The sequence below is a fragment of the Haliaeetus albicilla genome, chromosome 7 (assembly GCF_947461875.1).
Source record: "Haliaeetus albicilla chromosome 7, bHalAlb1.1, whole genome shotgun sequence".
NCBI lineage: Eukaryota > Metazoa > Chordata > Aves > Accipitriformes > Accipitridae > Haliaeetus > Haliaeetus albicilla.
In genome coordinates, this window is record NC_091489.1 from 42314796 (window position 1) to 42327742 (window position 12947).

A 12947-nucleotide genomic window follows, 5' to 3' on the forward strand; every position below is an offset into this window, starting at 1 on the left:
CTTTGCCTCCTTCTCCTGTTCCTCCCTTAATACTGGAACCCACCATGCAGTCCTACACAGGCCCACCTCGTGACATTCCTGACAGACATACATACATAAAACATACTCCCTACAACAACAGCAGCAGCCCTCAGCCAAGACACCCACATCACTGCCTACTTCTGCCCCCGTTTCTCCCCTCCCCTTTCCTTCAATCCCCCTTGCAGTGTGCTAGTTTTCACTAGACTAGAACTACTTTTCTCCGTACTAGCTCATCTAGGGCTAGATGTGTGCTGGAAACAGCAGACCCAGTTAGGCTTTGCTAGCTTGTGTGTCTTCTGCTGTATGACTCGCTATGAAACTGTCTTCATCTCAGCCCACCAGTTTCCTCACTTACTTTTACCTTTCTGATTCTCTTCCCTATCCTACTGGGGTACAGCAAGCAGGCGAGCAGCTGCACCACCAGCTAGGTTCACGCTGCAGCATCTGGCCCACCACTTTCTTTCTTTTCCCTCTCTGCTATGGCCCCTCAAACCCACTGACCCAGCTATGCAGTAACCTGCCCCAACTACACTACCCCTCACCTCTCAGGCACAGCCCAGGCCATGCCCCACACTCATCCCCCCCACAACTGACTACCTTTCCACCCATGCCCATTACTTCCTCCACACCCCCCACACGCTCCCATGCTCCACACCGCCACCCCTCAGACCTGACTGTGGCAGTCCCGACAGCAATTGGGAAAGCCCTCCACGCAGCAGAGCCCCAAGACACCCCTACCTCCTGCCACACTTCCTCCCATATCCACCCTTGGCAGGCCCGCTGCCAACCGCACCATCCGGCACCAGATTCAAGTCACCAGCCCTGCCTCCATCCACACTGGCCTGGGCCACACCAAGAGCTCGTCTTTCCACACACCACCTCGTAGACTCATTCCCTCAACCTCACAAAGCACCGAGAGACTGGCAAGCAAACCCCTATTTCCTGACCAACGCTCCCACCAAGCCGGAGAGGAGCACGCCTCCCAGACACCACCGACCGACCCGTGGTGACAGATGCGCTCCTCCTGTTGGCACAGAACTTGGGTCTGGCGCCCATGCTCAGCAAGTAGGCTCAAGCAATTTCATTCCTATTGTCCAAAGCTGATGGTGAAAACCTCGCACCTAACCTGGCAAACCCTTAGGCCAGAGGCTAGGCTGATAATAAGCAGCCACAACGGCATGAACACAGCAGAAAATTGGTCTACACCTCAACCACCTTTTACACTATAAATATCTGCAGGCATCAGGGTCCATCACACTCTCCCTCCACAGCAGCAAGCTTCCCTCAAGTAGGGATGCCTCCCAAGGTTACCCATCAATGCCGAGACATCCCTTACCCAACACCACACATGCACAGGGTGCTAAGTGACCTTTTTTGGCACGCATGTACCATTTAATACACCTATCCTCACCTTAATGCAATAATCTCTGCATGCTCCCAATGGATCAGGCAACCGTCTGCCACGAGTATCCCATACTGACATGAGGTGTAGCAATTACTAGTAGACTCTTGACAGCCAAGCCACCTGTAGCCACTTACTGACTGATGTACGTATTAAATATTTGACATACCTCACAATAAACTAGCTACTACATCATAGCTGTGCAAGTGATCTCTAACTCTTCTCCTGCAAGACCCCACCAACCATGCCCAGTCCCCCCCAGTCATGCCAGCGTGCCACACCCTCCATACATCCCATACCTGCAGCACCTCTCACCAGCAAACTCTAACAGCAAACAGTGACCAGCACAGCAGGTACACCACCACCCAGCCCCACTCCACACAGCAAAACAACATGGTCGGGCTGGCCATACCTCAGTCCTAGATTCGCCACCCCCCACCTTGGTCAGGGCCCTTACTGATCAACTGCTTCATCCTCCCCCACTACCAGCAAGGGCCTCTTTATCTATGTCTCATTCCTCACCATCCCCAGGGACATGGCCTCCTCACCCACCCCAGGCAACGTATTCCCCTGTCAGTCTCACCACCCTCAGCCTAACCAGCTTCTACCCAGTGGCCACATCAGAGGCAACCGCCTCAAAGACCATACAGGATGCCCCCCCCCCCCCCCCACTTTCCCCACCATCGCTTTTGTCCCTTCCATCACTCTGCACCGGGGAAGATAGATTGGCACCTCCCTCTCCTGACCCCATCCCAAAACAGTTGTTGCCAAGAAAAAGACAATGCCCCTCCCTCTCCTCCCGCCTAACCTCCACCATCCCTGCCAAAGCGACACACTCCACTCTTCTGCCCACTCCCATTGTCCCCCAACAGACGCCCTCCAAGCCTTTCTAGTCCTTCACATATGTCGTGGTTTAACCCCAGCCAGCAACTAAGCACCACGCAGCCACTCACTCACTCCCCCCCCAACCAGTGGGATGGGGGAGAAAATCAGGAAAAAGAAGTAAAACTCGTGGGTTGAGATAAGAACGGTTTAATAGAACAGAAGAGATGAAAATAATAATGATAATGATAACACTAATAAAGTGACAACAGCAATAATAAAAGGATTGGAATGTACAAATGATGTGCAGGGCAATTGCTCACCACCCGCCGACTGACACCCAGCCAGTCCCCGAGCCGCGATTCCCCGCCCGCACTTCCCAGTTCCTAAACTAGATGGGACGTCACATGGTATGGAATACACCGTTGGCCAGTTTGGGTCAGGTGCCCTGGTTGTGTCCTGTGCCAACTTCTTGTGCCCTGGCTGGGCATGAGAAGCTGAAAAATCCTTGACTATAGTCTAAACACTACTGAGCAACAACTGAAAACATCAGTGTTATCAACATTCTTCACATACTGAACTCAAAACATAGCACTGTACCAGCTACTAGGAAGACAGTTAACTCTATCCCAGCTGAAACCAGGACAACATATGAGGCAATGCGCACACACGCTGCTTGGTGCCATGGAGCACTCTCTCCTTTCCTCCCTGCAAACCGCTCTATGTCCGAAGGTCTCTGAGACACAGCGGGTGCCTCCCGCCACCCTCAGCCTCTGACAAGACCCCTCTTTCTGTATTTCTGGCGCCTCGATCTACTGTGTTCCCCACTTCACAAGATGACAACTTACACCATACACACTATCATCCTCAAGTGGCACCTCTCACTGTTACCTACTCCGCCAGCCTGACCACCGGTTACAGCCTATCATTAAGGCTACTACCAAAATCCCCCTTCAATACCAACGGGGTGAAGCATCCACCGCCGCTCTAGGAAGTCCCCTCCAGCTTCAGACCGCCCTCCCCCAAGGCGGCTCCAAGCCATCCCCATGTGTCCCCTGGCCAGGCAACAGGATTGGCAACTCCATCTCCATCTGCGCTCTTCAAGAAGCGGACAGGAGCAACAAGGCCATCCCTCAGTCTCCTTGTCTCCACGCCACTCTGCCCGGGATCCTTAAGCATTCCTCATAGGAAAGGCCCACCGGCCCCCTCCAGGCACACTCCAGAACCTTCCCACCCTCATTAGGAAGCAGGACCCCATGGTGCTCCAGGCAAGGCCTCACCCACACTCCCTACCTAGTGCAGAAAAAAGAACTATTCAGACAAGCTATGTGCTCCCCACCACCCGTGCGCCAGAAGGCTGTCCTTCCCGTGCAGCCCCCCTCTCCAGCCACTCGCTTCCCTGGCTGCGCTCGTGTCTGGCCTCGCTTCCTCCCACACAAGAGAAAATGGCACCGCTTCCCATCTGCTCTTGAGATGCTCCTAATCGCCCTGACACTGTCATCTATCCCCGTCCCTCTACCAGACCCCAGCTCCCTCGACAGAGTCAGCAACAACCTCCCATTCTGGATGCTCTGCTAACTTTACTTACTTGCTCACTCCAGTCAATACAAGAAGAACCTTCAACTCCTGCTCCTAACTCTCCATTAAACACAATAAACACGACTGGCCCTATGATGGAGCCCCAAGGTACACCCCCAGCATCCAGACGTTCCATCCAGCCCTGCTGTTCCAGCATCCCTCCGTCCATCCATCCCACAGTCAGACACCTTGTCTGGAATGATACCGCAAGGGACAATAGCAATGGTCTTTCTTATTACAACCCAAAACAACCTACACCCACCAGCTTCCCTTCATCCGCTGTACAGGTGGCCTTATCATAGACAGATCTATGCTTCCCCAGACAGCATTTGCCATTCCCGACCCCCACCAGCAGCACTGTCCTTGACGAGCCTCTCTGCAGCACCCAGCAGGCTCTTGGGCATCCTTTCTCTGCATACTGGGGATCCGGTGCATGGGCCTCCCGTCTCCCCCATGCTTCCCTCCCAGCCCGGTCAAAAAAAAAGGACTGACGCAGCTTAGAATCTTAGCTTTGGAGACTCCCAGAATCATGGAACCACAGATTCATAGATGCATAGAATGGTATGGTTGGAAGGGACCTTTACAGGGCCACCAGTCCAACCCCTGCTCCACCCCACCATGAGCATAGACATCTCCACCCAGCTTGGGTTGCTCACGGCCCCGTCTGCCCTCACCTTGCATGGTTACTGGGGGGGGGGGGGGGCTTCCGTGACCTCTCTGGGCCCCTTCCAGTGTTTCACCGCCTGTTTTGGCATCCTTGCTCAGAAAGAGGCCACGTGCCTGCTCACGCTCCTCCGGCCTGGCAGCCCCTGGTCTCTCATCAACATCTTTACTGACAGGGACCGCAAAAGGCATCTCTCACCCCCACCTTGGCCTCCTCCCAATGGATCAGGTGACCGTCCGCCTCGAGTATTGCACCGTTATTGTCCTTTGCCCTCCTCATGCTCCTAACACGCCTCGTTCGACGAGATTTTTTTTCGTACTCTGACCCAACCCGTTCCATCTTTGTCTCAAGTTTGGCTTCAGACTTTCATACACTTTCCCGACCTAGGCAAGCGATCCGCTTCCGTCAAGCTCGCGTCTGGCATGTCCACGCCACTCCCAGCTGTACACCCAGGATTCCCCCATCCCAAAAGTACCATCCGGCACATGGCCCTCTCGCCTTCTGTACAGCCGGGGGTCACCTGGCACCCTGCTCGGTCATCAGGGATGCCTCTGGACCTCCTGACCACCCTTGACGGGCTCTGAGGCTCCTCCTGGCCCAGTGTCGCCCCCAAGCTTACTGATTTTGTTTCTCACTCAATAACTTACTGTGCACTGACCCTAACCCTAACCCACACCCTAACACTAAATGGCACCCTAACCCTAACCTGACCCTGACCCACACCATAAACATAATCCGCGCCCTAACCCTAACCCACGCCCTAAACCGCATCCTAACCCTAAACCTACCCCGCGCCCTAACCCTAACCTGCACCCTAACCCTATAACCCCCTGCTCTAGGGTTCCAGGGGACTGGGGGTAGTGCGCCCTAGGGTTGGGCCATGCCAGGGTTATGGGTGTTTAGGGTTGTGGTTAGGGGTCTGCCGGGCTAGGGTTTGGGGGTGTAATGGGGGGGTACCCCCCCTTTAGGGTTAGGGTGAGGTTCTGGGTCCAGGGGATACTCTAACCTTAGACTGTGTTAGCCACAACACTAGGGGTGGGGTACCCAGCACCTGTAGGTATAACTGTACTTGATTACTCTGGAATGAGTTCCAGGTAACCCTAATTAGCATGTTGGGGGTGTGTTTCTGTGGGGTAGTTAGGGGGTGGGGTTTGGGAGGGGTTACCTGCTGGGGGTGGGGCTGCTGATTAGGGGGTGGGGCTCAGGGAGGGGTTAGTTACCAGGGGCGGGACTGCAAATTAGGGGATAGGTGGGTGGGGACATATATACACTGTATAAATAAAAATATTAAAAATATAAATTTGGTGCAGCAGTAGAAATTGGCTTCCTTCCCAGGAGCAAATTTTTTAATTTTTAATTTTTATTTTTTTTTCCTCCTCGGGAGCCTACCATTTTCTACTGCTTTTTTTTTTTTTTTAATTTTTTACTGCTGACCTTCACTTTTAAACTAGAAGTTTCAAGCAGGCGCAGGCAAGGCAGGCTCCCAGCCTCGCTGGGCAGTACAGCACCAGCACGCCAGGGCTGGCTCCCTGCTTCAAGCAGGCAAGGCAGGCTCCCAGGGCCAGGGACAGTGCCATATCCTACTGCTTTTTAATATTGTTTCACATTGCGACCATTTCCCAAGGTTACCGACCATTTCCCAAGGTATCATTCTTGTCCACATTCCTTGCTGCCATTATGTCCGTCCCTGCACGTCCAGAAGTTTTCCTCCCTGAGGTGACGTTACCTCCACGATCCCTGTTCCCAAGTAGAAAAAGTTCTGCTCCTCTTCACAGACTGTCCACTTCCACACCTAGGCACAAAAACAGAAATTGAAAAATATCATTACATCACAAACTACAAAGAGCACCCAAATATTTCACAAACCCACCATGGAAAAACACAGTTACACTCACGCACTTCACAACCCTGGCCTACTGCATGCTGGCCATCTAGTCCAACTCCCCCCCACCCTCCGCCCACAAAATCCTCAACTGTCTTCCAAAGACCATCCGCTGATCAACATAATTCCCTGCGCTAATTGGCAATTACCACGTTCCAGGGGAGCGCTCCGCGGGAACGCCGTTCCCGGGATCCTTGAAAAAAATCCCCCTGCCTGCCAAAACCCCAGCCTGAGCCTGACCCCCATCCGAACATTGACGATGAACATCGCCTCACAGAGTGGCTGGGACCAGGGAAAAAAAACCTTCAAAATAAAAGAAAAAAAGAACCCTATCAGCTAGTCATAGAGCCACCAGCCACATCTTCCCTCTGACTCCACTCACGGACCCACCTCCTTACAGCACTCCGCTCCCCTCCTCCATTGCTCTGGGGCACACATCTTGTCTGTCCACATCTGAAAAAAACCCCGTATTGAAAGAGTCAGCCTGGATGCAGAGCAAGAGCTTAACAGCTCCAGAGATCTTGATTCCATCTAGGAATACCAGTACTCCAGCTACAGCCAGCCATTTAAAAGAAACAAAACAAAACAAAACAACAGGGCCAAACTTTAAGCCCATCACATGCAAGACTTAACACCTTAGAGACTCAAATCCGCTTCACCACCCCTCAACAGCCTCTGCCACATGGCTACAATCATTTCCATAAAAAACTCTCAATGCTGCTGTCCACACAGCCCACCAATGCCTACTTGATCCCAGATGACTGTACAACCCTTACCTAAACAATTAAGGCAAATCAACATTTCACCCATAGACTCTTATCACTGCACACTGAGCTGCCTTAGCAGAGCAAATACCCCAAGCCCCTGCCCACCACCCTTAGTGCAATCACCTGGGAAAGGGGAAAGGCAAACATCAGCAGTTAGAAAGTCAGCTGGAGGAGCAGCAAGAGTGTTCTTACCTGCCTTAAATTTACAGCAAGTGAGACCCTGAACAGAGAAAGTGACCCTCACTAGCAAAGATGATACCTGCTCCTGTACTACAGCTACAACTATTGCATCGGCAACGTGACCAGGTAAGGAGTTAAACTTAATTTTTTCTGAGGCATAGACAGAAAGATACGTGTGCCTCTAAACTAGGTAGGAAATGGTATAGGACAGACAGGAAAGAATTAAAAAACAGTAATATGCTGCATCATAAAAGTAGACATAGAAGGAAAATTTAAAAAGTGATGGGGTACAGGACAGGAAAAAATTAAAAAAATAGGGACAGAGCAGGTTAACAGAGATAGAAAAATTTAAAAAGTGATGGAATAAGGAAAAATTGAAAAGAATGAAAAATAGGGACAGGGAACTAAAGAAATGAAGATGTAGAAACAAAATCCAAAAAGCAATAGGCTACAGGACAGATAAGAAAGTATTAAACAATAGTGACAGCAAACTAAATAGAGAAATAGAAAGGAAATTTAAAACTGATGGAGTGCAAGACAGCGGAAAAATTAAAAAACAAAGTGAACTGGATAAAAGTGACACAGAAAATTTTAACAGTGACAGCGTTAAAGAAAGGTTAGGAAAAAAAAAACAAACAAAAAATAAGGATAGGGTGAATAATAGAGAGACACAGAGAAAGTAAATGTAAGAAGTGGCAGGGTACATGACAGCCAGGAAAGAATCAAAAGCTGTGATACACTGCTTGATAAAAGTAGACATAGAAGGAAATTTTAAAAAATGATGGCATACAGGACAGGAAAAAAATTTAAAAATAGGGAGAGAAAAATAGATAAATAGAGAAAGAAAATTTTAAAAACAAGGGGGTGCAAGACAGAGATGAAAAAACTAAAAATATATAGACAGTGAACTGTATAAAACTAGCCATAGAAAGAAAATTTAAAAAGCAACTGCTCACAGGACATACAGGAAAGAATTCAAAAATAGGGACAGCAAACAAATAAACAGACACAGAAAGAAAATTTTGAAAGTGAGATGGTACAGGACAGAGGATAAAATTAAAAAACAAAGAGACTGAATAGGTTAAAGTAGGCATAGAAAGCAAATTGGAAAAAAGTGACAAGTGTCATGGTTTAACCCCAGCTGGCAACTAACCCCAGCTGCTTGCTCGCTGTGCCCCTGCAGCAGGATGGGGGAGAAAAATCAGAAAAAAAGTAAAACTCATGGGTTGAGATAAAGACAGTATAACAGGTAAAGCAGAAGCCACGCACGCAAGCAAAGCAAGAGAAGGAATTCATTCCCCGCTTCCCATCAGCAGGCGGGTGTTCAGCCATCTCCAGGAAAGGAGGGCTCCACCCTGTGTAACGGTTACGTGGGAAGACAAATGCCATCGCTCTGAATGTTCCCCTTTCCTTCTCCTTCCCCCCAGCTTTATATGCTGATCATGACGTCCTATGGTCTGGAATATCCCTTGGGTCAGTTGGGGTCAGCTGTCCCAGCTGTGTCCCCTCCCAACTCCTTGTGCCCCCCCAGGCTGCTCGCTGGTGGGGCGGGGTGTTCTCACTTAGTTGTCTTGTAGAAGTTAAGCTATCGCTGCCCCGCAATAAATCCAGCAGCGGCTGTAAGTCTGTATTTGTAATACCACAATAAGGTCGAATCCACTCTAGGTCTCCGACAAGTTTTTGTGTGTCATGTACGTTTCAAGTGCCCCGGTTGACCACACTGATAACACGTTAAAGGGCCTTTGTGTGGACTGTGGTTTCCTTTTCCCTGTTGAACCATTGGTTGTAATGCTACAGCAAGTGCTGCAGCATGAGCTTCAGCATGTATTATTGCTTTCTCTTGTTCTTGTATTATAGTAGCCAAATCCTCATTTGCATTATTTGAATCAGGGCATATGCGAGGTATAATTTGTTCATGTTGAACGGTGGTATCTGGGGGCTGTTTTCTCGTAGGCGGATTTTTACTCACTTCCTGATTCTATAGGGTTTCCTTTAAGCGTATGGTTAGGGAGGCTTGGGAACTGTCAGATGGCCGATTAATATCGGCAGTCCCAGGGAGTGGAGCAGAATCAAGGGCACAGGAGCAGGCGGACAAGCTCCAAAAAGTCTCTCTCGCTGCATTATGTTTTCCTCCCCGCTTTTCCCCTTCGCTTGCAGTTGGAGAGAGAGCAGCGAAAGCAGAAGCAGGCGCTTTATGATCTGCTTTCATTTCTTGCAGAGTTGTCTTAATCAATTTCCATAAAGTTGCAAGACCTTTAACTTCTTTAGAACCGTCACTCATCCCATAGGGAGGTTCCGATAGCTTCTGTGGTGGGTTGACCCTGGCTGGATGCCAGGTGCCCACCAAAGCCGCTCTATCACTCCCCCTCCTCAGCTGGACGGGGGGGAGAAAATATAACAAAAGGCTCGTGGGTCAAGATAAGGACAGTTTAATAAAGTGATAGTAAAGGTCGCGCACGCGAAAGCAAAGAAAAAACAAATGATGTTATTCTCTACTTCCCATCAGCAGGCGATGTCTGGCCGCTTCTCGGGAAGCAGGGCTTCAGTACGCGTAGTGGTTGCTCCGGAAGACAAAATGCCTCCCCCCCCCCCCCTTCCATCTCCACTTAGCTTTTATATCTGAGCTGACGTCATATGGTATGGAATATCTGTTTGGTTAGTTTAGGTCAGTTGTCCTGGTTATGTCCCCTCCCAAGATCTTGCCCTGCCCCAGCCTGCCATTGGGGGGGGGGCAAAAATGTTGGAGAGACAGCCTTGATGCTGTGCCAGCACTGCTCAGCAGTAGCCAAAACATTGGTGTGCTATCAACACCTTTCTAGCTACTGATGCAGAGCACAGCGCTATGAGGGCTGCTATGGGGAGTATTAACTCCATCTCAGCCAGACCCAATACAATCTCCACCCCTTATTCCATACCATTTGCATCCTGCTCAGGTCCCACATAATTTAATACAGATATCTTCTAACCATACTATTGTATTTAATTCTCATTACTGAAATCCTTTCTTACCAACACTTACAACTGAAACTACATACTTAAAGCACTTTTATACCCAACGTACAGATTTATACATTCTTATTAATTACTATCCCCTGTCCTTTAAGAGATAGGTATTCCATGGGCTTCTTCTGCTCCTCCAGATGTTCACACACAGGTTATGACTTGGGCCCCATCCATCAAGATGAGTGGTCAGGACAGGAGAAGCAGTATGTTCGATCATTGGGCACCAACACCGGCTTGGTTTGGGTCACCGATGCACTTGTCTGGTTCCTTGTGAAGTTCAGTCCTCTGCAGTTCAGGTCATTCCTGCTACATTACTTCCTTCAACATACAACTCGCATCACAGATTATTTTTCCCCCAAGGTTAAATGTCCTTGAGGAGCTCAAAAGCTGTACCCACACTAATTAAAAGGTTTCTGTCCTTGCTCCATTGTAGAAGCCACTTTAAACAACCTTTATCATATTTTTTGCCTCTCTCTGAGAGTATATGTTGGAGGAGCTTAACTACCACTGCTGCTTCTTTGGAAAGCGTAGACCCCATCTCCTCCCCCGACCGCTCACCTCCTTTACGGGCGAGTCCTTTTTAATATCTGTCTCTGTTTTTTCAACCAGCCTCATAAATGTCTTTACGGCTGCCTTTTCCTTTGCAGATGCTGCAATACCCATGCTGCCTTTTGTCACGTAAGCTTATGATTCCTGCCTCTCTCAAGCAGCCCGGTGCTTTCTTTTAAGCCCACCGGCATTCACGGCAATCTCCCCCGCCTTTTCAGTTGTTAGCGTTCCCCTCTTGTTCCTTACCAGATCACGTCGAGGTCGCCATATGTTGCAAAATTCCATGTGGGGACGGACGACAGGACACCAATATGATGATCAAAGTTGCCAGTTTATTGAGCCTAGCTGATCATTCTTATACAATTCTCTAAGTTCCTAAGAAGCTTTGATTGGCTGCTGCATACAAGCATTTGGTGTCCACGCATACAAGCATAAAATGTGATTGGTTATATCAACACTGTACACGCATATAAACATAAGATATAGTTGGTTATACTAACTCTGTACATGCGCATAAACATAGGACATAATTGGCTATATTAACTAAAACATGCGAAACTTGTCTCAGTCTAATTGGTCAAAATAAACTGCTGAATTGAGGCTGTTTGTGCCAAGTTCCCTTTATTGTGGAATGCGCACCTGTGTTTTTCTAATTGGGATCTTTCTTTTTCTGTCTTCTTGTTTATTCTGTTTGAGGCCTTCTAAAGGCATCTGGAATGCTCTTGTGACCGTGAGCTACTTTCAGGCCCAGTCACTAAGTTCCATATAATTGACTCCTACAGCGGAGGGGGGGTTACAGGGGTGGCTTCTGTAAGAAGCTGCTGGAAGCTTCCCCTGTGTTCGAGAGAGCCCATACCAGCCGGCTCTAAGACGGACCCGCCGCTGGCCAAGGCTGAGCCAATCAACGATAGTGGTAACGCCTCTGTGATAACATTTTTAAGAAGGGGAAAAAAGTTGGGACAGATGGAAACGGCAGCTGGAGAAAGGCGTTAGAACATGTAAGAGAAACAAGCCTGCGGACACCAAGGTCAGTGCAGAAGGAGGGGAGGAGATGCTCCAGGCGCCGGAGCAGAGATTCCCCTGCAGCCCGTGGGGAAGACCATGGTGAGGCAGGCTGTCCCCCTGCAGTCCAGGGAGGTCCACGGTGGAGCAGATCTCCACCTGCAGCCCGGGGAGGACCCCACGCCGGAGCAGGTGGGTTCCCAAAGGAGGCTGTGACCCTGTGGGAACCCCACGCTGGAGCAGGCTCCTGGCAGGACCTGCGGATCTGTGGAGAGAGCAGCCCACGGAGCCAGTTTTCTGGCAGGACTTGTGACCCCATGGGGGACCCACGCTGGAGCAGTGTGCTCCTGAAGGACTGCACACTGTGGAAAGGACCCATGCTGGAGCAGTTCATGAAGAACTGCAACCTGTGGGAAGGACCCACGCTGGAGAAGTTTGTGGAGGACTGTCTCCCGTGGGTGGGACCCCGCACTGGAGCAGGGGAAGAGTGTGATGAGCCCTCCCCCTGAGGGGGATGAAGCAGCAGAAAATAATGTGTGATGACCGTAAACCCCCATCCCCCTGTGCCGCTGGGGGGGGCTTGGTAGAGAAATCTGGGAGTGAAGTTGTGCCCGGGAAGAAGGGAGGGGTGGAGGGAAGGTGTTCTGAGATTTCGTTTTATTTCTCATTACCTTACTCTGGTTGATTTGTAATAAATTGAGTTAATTTTCCCCAAGCTGAGTCTGTTTTGCCTGTGACAGTAATTGGCGATCTCTCCTGTCCTTATCTCAACCCACAAGCTCTTTGTTGTATTTTCTCTCCCCTGTCTAGCTGAGGATGGGGGAGTGATAGAACGGCTTTGGTGGGTACCTGGCGTCCAGCCAGGGTTAACCCATCACATGAGGGCTTGGCTGCCGGGGAGCTTCTTTTCGAAGATGGCTCAGCTGCTGGGGAAATATTTTCGACAAGGGCTGGGCTGCCAGTGACTTTTTTTTGACGAGGGCTCAGGGGCTGAGGAACTTATTTTCGACTAGACCTAGGCTGCTGGGGAACTTTTTATTGACAAGGGCTTGGATGCTAGGGAAATTATTTTCAATG